The sequence below is a fragment of the Dromiciops gliroides genome, chromosome 3 (assembly GCF_019393635.1).
Source record: "Dromiciops gliroides isolate mDroGli1 chromosome 3, mDroGli1.pri, whole genome shotgun sequence".
Taxonomy (NCBI): domain Eukaryota; kingdom Metazoa; phylum Chordata; class Mammalia; order Microbiotheria; family Microbiotheriidae; genus Dromiciops; species Dromiciops gliroides.
Window position 1 is genome coordinate 665939903 of NC_057863.1, and position 13217 is coordinate 665953119.

The window sequence follows — 13217 nt, forward strand, 5'->3', positions numbered from 1 at the left end:
CTACTGTTTTGTCTGTGCTGCACTCTCCGGGCTTTGGGCTAACACATAGCTGACAGGTGCTTTACCTTGTGATGATTAAAAACATTCAAGAGAGTGTCTGGGCAATTGAATCACTTGTTAATAAGGCCACCTCGTTATTAATAAAAGGATGGTCACTTGGCTGTGTCTCCAAAGACAATCATGGCAGTGGCCTCAGTTTATATGCCCTTGGAAGAGTAGTAGGTGTTCAACGAGGGGCCACAATCAACCCAGATTGGACAACACAGGAGACGGTGAGCTCCGTTAAAATGCAGGGCAAGTGGGGGCAGCTAGGTGGCGCAGTGGATAGAGCACCAGCTCTGGAATCCTGAGTTCAAATTCAGCCTCAGACACTTGACACTTACTAGCTGTGTGACCCTGGGCAAGTCACTTAACCCCAATTGCCTCACAAAAAAAAATGCAGGGAAAGTTGGGAAAATCATCATGTTGGCCAAATGGAGGATGCGTTGGAGTGAGAGTCTTGAGGTTGGCCAACCCACCAGGAGGCTACTGCATTAGCCCAAGGGTGTTCGCGGTATAATTGCGAGAAGGCGCCTGTATTGTGGAGATGTTGCAAAGGTGAAATGCCCAAGAATTGACAACAGATGGGAGCGGAGGGTTACAACGAGTTTGGGAGCCTGAGGGACTGGGAGGAGGGTGTTGCCCTTGACAGGAATAGGGAAGGTCGATAAAAAGAAGTTTAGTTTTAGACATATCCACTGGACCCCCAGTTGAAGGCGTCTGAAGTAAAGTTGGAGCAGAAGGAGCTGAGGTAGAACTTTGAAAGTAAAAGAAGAGACAAGGTACCTGCGGAAAATGATCGTGTGGAAGAGTCACTCCATAGGGATTAAGCACTGCCCCCCATGAGTAAAGGTGTGCCAAAGGCTGGGGATCCAAGTATGGGACAGATGGCCAGTCCCGAGGCTGAAGACGCTGACGGTCTAACAGAGGAAGCCAATACACAAAAGGCAGCTGGAAAGGGAGGTGGGGAGAAGGTGCTAATTTGGGGCACGGCAGACAAGTCAGTCAGAGACGTGAGCTTTCTCCTTAAGCGGAGGTTTGGAGTTCATCACCCCACTCCGTGGTGGTGAGGGATGGGTGCAGGAGGACTGAGAAGGAAAGAGGGGCGGAAGAGCTTCTGTTGGGAGTGAATCAGGCAATCAAGGAGAGATCGATTCTCAATCAGTAAAATTTCCCATGGTGAGAGCCTGCACCACGAATCAATACCTTCCGTGAAAAAATTGGGACTTAGATCCTAGTGAAAAGGAAAAAATCATAAAACTTTGGGAATCGGAAAAGGTGGGAAAGACCAATAAATTCCTTAATTGTTTAGAAGTTTAATAATAGACATTCTAAAAGCTAAATGTGAAATATGGATTACAACCAGATCACAGATCAGACGGGTTAAAGGAGAAATCACAATAATTTGTAAAAAGCAAAAGCAATTTTATTCCTACGATGGAGAATGGCTCCCAGATAACAGAATCTGTGATGGCAATTGGAAGAAAATGGGAAGGAAGCCCATCAGCTTCCTAGCACATTGAGCTAATATATGTTCTGTGTGTAGCAGGCAATCTAATGCCTTTCTGCTTTGCTTTTCAAAAGGGCAATGAGGGTTAAGTGACTTGCCTAGGGGTCACACAGCTAGTAAGTGTCAAGTGTCTGAGTCTGGATTTGAACTCAGGTCCTCCTGAATTCAAAACCAGTGCTTTATCTACTGCACCACTTAGCTGCCCCCTCTGCTTTTCATTATATTCTATTTATCAGCTTATAGCTTGTTGATAATTGGTTCAGATCAGTTTAGCTGCTATTGGCATCTGGGCACATGTGGAGCTCTTTGGGACTATTGATCTTCCAGAGACCAGAAAGTAAAATCAGCAGCCTGAGCCTTTGGTCTCCTGAGTTGACCAACACTGGAAGATGGTCTCAGTACTTTTTAGGGGAAAACTATCCATGTTTTGGTATTAGATGTTAAGGGATAGAACCAGGCTGAGCCTGGAGTCAGGAAGACCTGAGTTCAAATCCAACCTCACAGAATCACTAGCCATGTGACCTCACCATGTTACTTAACTTGTCTTAGGCTCAGTCTCCTTAACTATATAATGGGAATGATAACAGCACCTGCACTGCAGGGTTAGAGATAATATTGTTTTTTTTTCAGGGCAATGAGGGTTAAGTGACTTGCCCAGGATAACAAGGCTAGTAAGTGTCAGGTGTCTGAGGTTAGATTTGAACTCAGGCCCTCCTGGATCCAGGACTGGTGCTTTATCCACTGTGCCACCTAACTGCCCCTGTAGATAATATTTTAAAGTCTGGTACACAGTAAGCACTCTATAAATGCTTGTTTCCTTTTCTTCCCTTCCTTCCTCACCCTCCCATTTGTCGCTCTGCCTCCTGTCTCTCACCACTCCAGTCCATTCTCCAGACTCCTGCCCAAGTCATTTTCCTTAAGCTCAGGTCTGACCATGTGGCTCCTCTGCTCATCCAACCCCAGTGGATCCCTCTTGCTTCTAGGGTCAAATATCACCCCTCTCCTAGGGCTGGAAAGCCCTGCCTGAGCTGGCCCTGATGGCTCCTTCCAGCCTCATTACACTCCTCACCCTCCTGTCCTCTTAGATCCAGCCACAAGGGCCTTCTCTTGGCTTCTCACAAACAGTATTTTCCCTCCCCCTTTCTCTCTCTGTGCACTATCTGCCCCCCTCTTACCTGGACCCCCCTCCCACCTTCCCTCCACCTGTGAGCATCACTTACACCTGAAGTACCATCTTCTTCATGAAGCCACATCTGGTGTCTCTAACTGCTGGTCCCCCCATCCTAAACCCCTGACACAAAGCCCTTCTCTTTTATCTGAATTCATTCATTTATAATAATACTTATATTTTGATGTGTATTTGTTATATCCTCCATTAGAATATAAACTCATTTGAGTAGGAATTATTTAATTTTTTGTAGCTTTTTCCCTCACACCTAGTACAGTGCCTGGTATACAGTAGGTACGTTAAAACATTGTTGGGTGCAACTAGGTGGTGCAGTGGATAAAGCACTGGCCTTGGATTCAGGAGTATCTGAGTTCAAATCCGGCCTCAGACACTTGACGCTTACTAGCTGTGTGGCCCTGGGCAAGTCACTTAACCCCCATTGAACCGCTTAAAAAAATTTTTTTTAATTTTTTAAAAATTAAAAAATATGTAAAAACAAAAAAAACATTGTTGATTTACTGGGTCTTTTTTCTAGACTTTTCATCCTTTCTGAATCTTAATTACTCTGACAAGTTGGCTTTCTTGGCTCTGGGTCTAGATCTGTAACTGGCCATTTTCTCATTAGCATTCTTGCCATTTCTACCTTCCTCCTTTGGTTCCAGTTATGGGTATCTGAATCCTGCTCCCAGCTTCTATCTATTGTCTTCCATTTTGTCTTCTCCAGACTGCACAGGATTAGTGGCTTTCTCAGTGTCCTGACAAGGTGTGGGAAGCAAATGTATTGGAATCCCTAGAGCATAGAAATGGAAGGTAGATAAGTCTAAAGCAGGAGAAAGGTAGATTGTGGCGTGCTAGTAAATGTTTAACTACCAGTTTTCTGGAAAAATACATACTTTTGAAACTTTTTGTTCATTACGAACATCACTTTCTTATGTCTGGAAAATTTTAAAAATAATCATCATTCCCTGACTTGTAGCTTTTCTGATTTCCTAGTATTAGATGCTCACATGAAAATTTTAACACCTGATTCTCACCCACCAGTTCCTGATGCCTCCAGCACATGTGTGGAGTGTCAAAATTCAATTTCAGGGATAACATAAAAGATTCCATTTTCTTCTGTTTTTGCATTTTTCCTGTGTATGCCTCTTACACAAACCACAGGACCTGCTGCAGTGGAAGGTCCCCTTCAGTGTCTTTTCTCCTCTTTGATATAAAAAGACCCAGTTGCTATACCCAACAGGTCATGGGAATGTGCATACCCTTTGACCCAGTAATACCACTACTAGGTCTGTATCCCAAAGAGGTCGTAGAAAAGGGAAAAGGGACCCACATGTACAAAAATATTTATAGCAGCTCTCTTTGTGGTGGCAGAGAATTGGAAATCAAGGGAATGCCCATCAACTGGGAAATGACTGAACAAGTTGTGGTATATGAATGTAAAGGATACTATTGTTCCATAAGAAATGATGAGCAGGCAAATTTCAGAAAAACCTGGAAAGACTTAAGTGGACAGATGCTGAGTGAAGTGAGAACAACCAGGAGAACTTTGGGCACAGTAACAGCAACAGTGTATGATGATCCACTGTGATAGACTTGATCATTCTCAGCAGTGCCATGACCCAAGACAATTCCAAAGAACTCATGATGAAAAATGTTTTCCACATCCAAAAAAAAATGAACTATGGCTTGCTTTCTCCTCTGGTGTCTACCTGATCCACCTAGCTCTCACCTGCGGCTCCAAGAAGCTGTAGCACGCACAGTGGCCACGCTCTGGTAAAGCATCTGGACTAGACCAGGTTGAGGCTAAGCCATTGGTGAGTTAGGGGGTATCTACCCTGAGCATGTGAAGACGTCCCCTGGTGGAAGGGGCAGGTGAGAACAATCTGTTCCAATAGTCATGAAGGTGGAGGCTGAAGCAGGGGCTGTGGCGCTCTTAGCGCGTGGTTAGATGGGTCATCCACTGCATCTCGAGCCATCACCAGTTACCTTGACTCTGTTCCGCCACTCGACTGTGACAACGCTGGAAGAGAGAGGGAGGCCAGCGCCTTTGTGCCATTCTGCCTCACTTACATCCAATTTAGGCACGAAGCAAAAGCCAGCACCCATGCCATTTTACCATCTTTACCTATCTCAAAGTCCCGTGTTAACAGGCAAGCGAAGAAACAGCAGGTGCAGATACACCGGACACAGCCCTGACCACAGGTGGGCCCGGACATAGTTCTGTCTTCTTGCTAGAAGCAGCACTGGGACCCAGCAGCCCCCGAGTGTCTGAGCAGCTTCTGGAGCACCACACTGCTCACCTCCTGGTGTGAGAAAGGGGTTGGAGAAGCTGCCCTAAATATTGTCTGCCTACCCAACCCTGGCCTGTTACTGAGGGGACCCTGCTCTGTAGTCAAAACACCAAAAACTGTTCAAAAAGCAAAAACCCTTCTAGGGACAGCTAGGTGGCACAGTGGATAGAGCACCAGCCCTGGATTCAGGAGGACCTGAGTTCAAATCCGGCCTCAGACCCTTGACACTTACTAGCTGTGTGACTCTGGGCAAGTCACTTAACCCCAATTGCCTCACCAAAAACAAACAACAAAAAAACAAAACCCTTCTGCAAAGATGATTCCACTCCCCACTGGGCCATGGAATATGTTCACACTAATAGACAACACAAAATCCAGTAGACCTTGTGGCAGCTACCACCTCCAAATTGCAGCCCTGAGTGAAACAAGGATGGCACGTGAAGGCCAGCTCACTGAAGTCAGATCTGGATACACGGTTTCCTGGAGTGGCCACAAGTTCCCCCTTCATAGACTGAGCCTTCACTTAACAGACGGTCATCTACCTGAGAGCCAGTGCAGCTGCAGAAAGGGTGGAGGAATGGTCGATGTGGTGCCTGTCTCCCAACAGCTCCACGAGAAAACAGAGCAAGAGCAGAACAGAGGCCTGTAGACAATGTCCATCTATCCGACCAAGGCCTTGGCTACTGTAGTCATGAGGACTTAGGGAAAATTCCATCCAAACTCGGTTGCCCAGAGAAGGTCATCAGTAAGTGCATGTCAGTTGCCGGATGTCAGGCTTCCTGGGTTCTGGACAATGAATGATGATGCTCTTGCACTTTCCCAGTCACCACTGGAGTGAAACAAGGCTGCGTGCTTGCTCCCATGTTCTTTAGCTGTTTTCAGCAGCGTTGTCAGACGCCTTCAATGAGGAAGAACTTGGCATATACGTCACCTTCTGCATTGATGAGCAATTATTTAGCTGGAAAAGACGAGAAGCCAAGACTAAAGTGGAGGGAGAGCTGGTGCATGCTTTTTTGTTCCCAGACAATTGTGCACTCGATGCAGCCTCTGAAGCTGAGATGCAACAAAGTATGCATCAATTCTCCGCTGCTTGGGCTAATTTTGGCCTAACACTTAACACCAAGAAAACAGCGGTTCTCCACCAGCCAGCCCCATGCCATCCATACGTGGAACCATCAGCTACGACAAATGGAGAAGTTTTGAATACTGTGGATAAGGTCACTTACCTCTGCAGTGTGCTTTCCTGGGATGTACACACTGGTAATGAGGTTGACGAGTGCATTGCCAGAGCCAGCTCGGTGTTTGGGAGCCTCCAAAGGAAAGTTTGGGAGAGAAGAAGTATTAGCTTTACTACCAGACTGAGGGCCTACAGAGCATTGTACCGACCTCATTGTTGTGTGCTTGTGAAACCTGGGCAGTCTGCCAGCACCATGGCAGGAAACTGAGTCACTTCTATGGGAATTGTGGTAGGAAGATCCCGAGATCACCAGCAAGATGAAGTACCAGAAACTGAGGTCCTTTCTCCAGCTAAACCGCCAGGTATCCAGACTCCACTGCAGAAAGCACAACACAGACAGCTCGCTCACATTGTTTGAATGCCAGGTGTACATTTGCCTAAAAGACTGTTTTTTGGAGAAGTCGCACAAGGCAACCACTCACATGGAAGTCAGAAGAAGTGATACAAGGACACTATCAAGCTCCCTCTGAAGAACTCTGGGGTCCACTATGAGCCATGGGAGATGCTGGAGCAGGACCGTCCAGTATCATGTGCCTTTATCTGCTTTACGAACAAAGCAGAATTGAAGTAGCTCAAAAGAAACTTGAGATGCACAAATTTAGAGAATCCAACCCAAATGTTCACCTGGATTATTTGTGCCCAACCTGTGGTAAAGCATTCCAAACTCAGCCACAATCAGACACACTCTATATTGACTCTAACATAGTGATGCCATTTTGGTCATCTTCAAGCATGAAGGACAACCACCACCACCACCACGAAAATGCCCAAGGAGTTCCCTTGGATGTAGTACCGCTAGCTTTACTAACAAGGATCATGGCTTATCCGTCTCCTGTAACTGATGAGACATATTCTCCTTAACAAACAGCCCTTGGTTAAAAAAAAAATTTAGGGAGAGAAGATTTCAAAGGGTTTAGGGAAAGGATAAGTAGCATCCCATAGACTAAAATTCTAAAAGGTAAATCAGCCCAGGAGAGGATTGGAAACAACAAAATGGTCAAGTCTCAAAGAGAAATCATTCAGATGAAGAATGGAAGTTAAGGAATGATAAAGCACAGAAGATTATCAGAGGAATCAGGGAAAGCGTCCCAGGGAAGCTGGGGTTTAAATTGGGTCTTACAAATTGGTATATTATATCTATGTTTGATATATGTATAAAATGGAATTATATATCACAAATGGAATAAAATAAAATTAAAAAAAAAACAGCCCTTGGTGTCTGCATAACCAGCTGCAATGTAATGGAGAGTCCCTGATCTTCCTTTTTCTTGTGTAAAGTGTAACCAGTATTAGCTGAATTGTTAATGATACAACTTGCTTTCAAGATCTGGTGGGGTGTACCTCATGCTAGGGGGTAAGAAAATTTGCTTCTCTGATTCCTGCTGGCTCAATGACATTAGCTAATGAGGGGATGAAAAAAAGTCTCCATGGCTTCCTTTAAGTCCTGTTAATATGAATATATGGATCACCTGGATTTGATGGAGGTCCCTTATTATCCAAAAGTATTTTTTATGAAACCCTAGGTTAACAGGAGCAAAATGTCCTTCAACTGAACTCCAAACTGAACCCAGATAGCTAGCAGATAAAAGTTTCTACCTGGTAACTTCTTTTCCCTAAGGATAGCAAGTCCCTATCTTATGGGGATATCTTGGCATCCTCATCCTTGCCAAATCCTTTTTTAGAATCCTGTAATCTTATCATGATGTCTCTGTTACATCCATTCTTGTTATAGTATTTACTTTTGGGTTGATCTGTAACTGACAATGCCCTGTAACCCATGGACAAAACAAACAAACAAAAAAACCCCCTTATATACCCTCAGAAAGAGGGAGTCCCTGAGCTCCCTTCTGAGGAGGGGAGTCTCCTGCATGATCATGTTATATTTCTTCTTGGAACAAAATTAAATTGGTATTATGTTTTTTCTGTCTGTCTCTGATCTGGTTTTTAGCCATGTTCTCTAATCTGGTTTTGGTAGGAGATTTATATTTTCTCTGATCTGGGTCTTTGTAGGAAGACAGGTATGGAAACAAATTGTAGGAGATACTATAAGATATAATTTTTCTGATCTGTTTATTAATTTTGTAGGAGAGATTAAAGATTAATTTCTCTTATCTGTTTGTAGGAGCCAGGCAAAGTAAACTATATATTATATATATATATATATACACACACACACATATACATACATACACACATCTATACATCTATCTATCTATCTATCTATCTATCTATCTATCTATCTATCTAGTTATTGTTGTTGAGGCAGTTGGGATTAAGTGACTTGCCCAGTGTCACACAGCCAGTAAGTGTAAAGTGTCTGAGGCCGGATTTGAACTCAGGTCCTCCTGACTCCAGGGCTGGTGCTCTATCCACTGCGCCACCTAGCTGCCCCTAGACTATATATATATATATATATATATATTTTTTTTTTGGAGGACCAGGCCTTAGCCCCTAATCACTGGGGATCTCATTAATTGCCCAACAATAGGTTCTAGTCCAAGCCTCACTCGGCCATTGTTTGGCTTCTGAACAGCTCAGAATGTGTATAAATAGCAGTTCTTTCTGTTTTGGCCAGAAACCCCAACTTGTCTTCCCCTCCCACATTTGTTTGTCTTTGCCTTATTTCTTTTTTTGTTTGGTCGGTTTTTGTTTTTTTGTTTTTGTTTTTGTTTTTTTTAGTGAGGCAATTGGGGTTAAGTGACTTGCCCAGGGTCACACAGCTAGTAAGTGTTAAGTGTCTGAGGTCAAATTTGAACTCAGGTACTCCTGACTCCAGGGCCGGTGCTCTATCCACTGCGACACCGAGCTGCCCCCTTTGCCTTATTTCTTACCTAGCCTTAATTCCCGAATTGCCTCAGACAAACTGAGACCTTGTGAAAGGCCTTAGCTTGAAAAGGCCAAGCTCTCCCACTGCATCCAGGGCCACCTCCAGTTGTCCTGATCTATGCCTTGCCACTAGACCCTCCCCACCACCGAATCTGGAAGAGAGAGTGATGCTGGTGACTTTGCATAGCCCTGAATCACTTAAATCCATTTCACTGCAAGTCATGATGTCACCTCCAGATATTGTGGTCCTCTTTGAGAATGAAGGACAAACAAGAAGAAGAGAAGGTGGTTACCGGGGACCCTTAGCTGGCACAAGATGTCCCAGGATGATTATGAGCAGTATGTGGTTCAGGGGAACAGGGACCCTGGTCACAGTTCCAGGGCAGAAAAGAGTACTTGTAGCATCCACAGACCAGAACACAGGCCAGAGAACACCACACCTCTCCTTAGATTATATGACCTTGGAAGAACTGAAAATTTACAGACCCCTAGAACTAGCTTTGAAAACAGCAGCATGAAAAACCCAAAACTTGGGACCGTGCCCTCTACAACCCAGAATTTGCTTGTAAATCCATCTGCTGCTGGGGTTTTTCTATCAGAGAGCTCATTTATGACTTCCTTAATTTATTTTCCGAAGGTAGGAATATTTAAATGCTCTATTTTCTCTTCTAATAATCTTGGCAATTCGTATTTTTATAAATATTAATTTCATTTAGATTATGAGGTAAATTGGCATATAGTTGGGCAAAATAAGTCCTAATTATAGCTTTAATTTCATCTTCATTAGTTGCACATTCACTTTTTTCATTTTACACATGAGTAATTTTATTTCCTTTTTAAAATCAAATTAGCCAATAATTTGTTTTATTAGTAAAATGCCTTTGTACTCTCAATTTTATTAATCTCTCCTTTGATTTTCAGAATTTTTATTTTATTGTTTAGTTAGTTAGTTAATTTGTTGTTTTAATAAGGTTTTGTTTAAGCTGCATACCCAATTCATTGATCTGTTCTTTCTCTCTTTCATTTATGTAAGCATAAAGAGAAATAAAATTTTCTCTAAGTACTACTTTGGTTGTATCCTAGAAATTTTGATATCTTGTCTCATTGTTGTTATTGTATTTCATGAAATTATAGTTTCTGTGATTTGGTTTTTGATCAATTAATTCATCCTTTAGGTTTAGATTATTTGCTTTCTGATTAATTTTTCAGTAATGTTTCCAAGGACCTTTATTTTATGTAATTTTTATTGCATTATGGTCCCCCAAAAAGGTGCATTTAAGATTTTTTGCTTCTCTGCATGTGTTACGTTTTTATGTCCTATGTATGGTCAATTGTTGTGAAGGTGCCATTGAGACCTGAGTAATAGGTTTAATTCATTCTATTCTCATTTTAATTTGTTCAGATGTCTATCATATCTAACTTTTCCAAAATTCTTTTTTTTTATTTTTTTATTTTTAATGTATAAGGTATTTTATTTTTTCCGTTACATGTAAAGATAGTTCTCAACTTTTGTTTATACATGCTTTACAATTTCAGATTTTTCTCCCTCCCTCCCCTCCCTCCCCCCTCCCCTAGACAGCAGGTAATCTGATATAGGTTATATCTATATATCTCTATCCAAAATTCTTTTAATTTCTTGAGTTCCTTCTATTTTATGGTTAGATTTATCCAGGTTCGAAGGGAGAAAATTGAGGTTCCCCACTAGTATAGTCTTATTTTCTATTTCCTCTTGTAACTCATTTCACTTTTCCTTTAAGAATCTGGATGCTTTATCATTCCATGCATGCATGTACAGTTTTGTTATGAATTCATTATATATGGTACCTTTAGCAAAATGTACTTTTATTTATCGTCTCTTTTTTGCTGTTGTTGTTGTTGTTCAGTCATTTATATCATTTCTGACTCTTTGTGACCCCATCTGGGGGTTTTTTGGGCAAAGATACTGGAGTGGTTTGCCATTTCCTTCTCCAACTCATTTTAGAGAGAAGCAACTGAAGCAAACAGGATTAAGTGACTTGACCAGAGTCATATACCTAGTAAGTGTCTTAGGCCCAGATTTGAACTCAAGAAGAGTCTTCCTGACTTCAGGTCCAGAGCTCTATCCATTGTGCTACCCAATCTATCTCTTTTGATTAGGGCCATTTTTGTTTTGTTTTTATTTTGGGGTGTTGGGGGTTTTTTGGGGGTTGTTTTGTTTGTTTGTTTTTGGTCTGAGATCAGAATTGCTACCAATGTTTTTCTTACCTTAGCTGAAGCATAATAAATTCTGCTCTAGCCCATTATTTTAGGTCTGCATGTCTGTTTGAAGTGTCTCTCTTATAAATAAGATGATGTTAGATGCCACCTTGAATCAGTTCCATTTTCAAAACACTTTTCTTATGTGATATAATTTCCCCCACTTTTTTTTCCCTTCCTCCTCTCCCAGTACATCCCTTTCTTACTCTTCCATTCTCCTTCTGAGACCACCCCAATGTGATAGACTTATTCTCATGTCCTCTGTCTTAAGTAGTCTCCTTCTAACTGCCCTAATGATCAAAAAGTTCTTAGGGAATACATGTATCATCTCCTAATATAGGAATGTAAATCATTTAACCTTTTCAAGTCCCTTATGATGTCTTATTCATGTTTACCCTTTTTCCTTCTCTTGAATTTTGTTTGTGAATGTTAAATTTTCTATTTAACTCTAGAATCTTTAGGAGTGCTTAAAATATCTCTTTTTCATTAAATTTCCATTTTTCACCTACATAATGTTTTGCTGAATTATTCTTAATTTTAATCCTACCTCCTTTGCCTTTTGGAATATCATATTCCAAACTCTCCAGTCTTTAAGAGTGGTATCTGGGGTGTAACGATTGGAATGACGCCACCTGCTGGAGACTTACTGTAGAAGAGTTCTGCCCATGAAGCGAAGGTCTTTGAGGGCAAGACCAGGAGTCTTTTCTTTGGCGTCAGGAAGTGACGCGGGCTAGTGGGAGGAGGAAGGAAGAGACTGGCGCTCAGTCTTGGGCTCTTTCCTTTGGACTCTGGTGGAGAGCGGAGCTAGAAATGTGCTCTCCCTTTAATAGATAGAAATCTAGGCCTTTCTCTCTCTCTTTACCAAATTCTTATTCTCCTTAATAAATGCTTAAAAGTCTAACTCTTGCTAAAGCTTATAATTTATTGGCGACCACTCATTAGATATTTTAGACAGACTAGCTAGAATTTTAGCCCTTAACAGGGGGCAGCTAGATGGCACAGTGGATAGAGCACCGGCCCTGGAGTCAGGAGTACCTGAGTTCAAATCCAGCCTCACACACTTAACACTTACTAGCTGTGTGACCCTAGGCAAGTCACTTAACCCCAATTGCCTCACTAAAAAAAGAGTGGTATCTGCTAAATCTTGGTGATCCTGATTGTGGTTCCATGGTATTTGAATTTTTTTTCCTCACTATTTGCAGTACTTTCTCCTTGACCTAGTTCTGGATTTTGTTTAAAATATTCCTTTGAAATTTCTTGGGATTGCTTTCAGGAGGTGACCAGTGGGTTTTTGTTTGTTTGTTTTTTTACTTTCTACTTTGCCCTCTACTTATAAGACATGAGGGCAGCTTTCCTTTATATTTTCTTGGTATATAATGTCCAAATTATTTTGGTTTTCTTATCATGGCTTTTAGATGGTCCAATAGTTCTTGATCTCTCCTAGGCTGGTGGTTTTTCCTATGAGATATTACATATTTTCTTAAATTAAAAAAAAATTTACTTCATTTTGTGATTTCTTGATTTCTCATGAATTTACCTTCCACTTGACTAATTCTAATTTTGAAGGTGTTATTTTCTTCAATGAAGTTTTGAACCTCTTTTATCTTTTGACCAATTCTGATTTTTAAGGATTTTTTTCAGTATTTTTGTACCTCTTTTACTAAATTGTTTATTTTTCTGCCATAATTTTCTCTGATTGTTTTCTTTTTGCAATTTCCTCTAAAATTTTCATTTGATTTTTTAAATGTTCTTTTGTTTTGTATTATCTCTTTTTTCAGCTCTTCCATGAATTCTTGTTGGGCTTCCATCAAATTTGCATTTTTCTTTGACTTGTTGTCACTGGGACCAACCTCCTCATTTTCGAGATTAGTACATTGAGGCTTATTCTTTGCCCAGAGTTATACAGCAAGA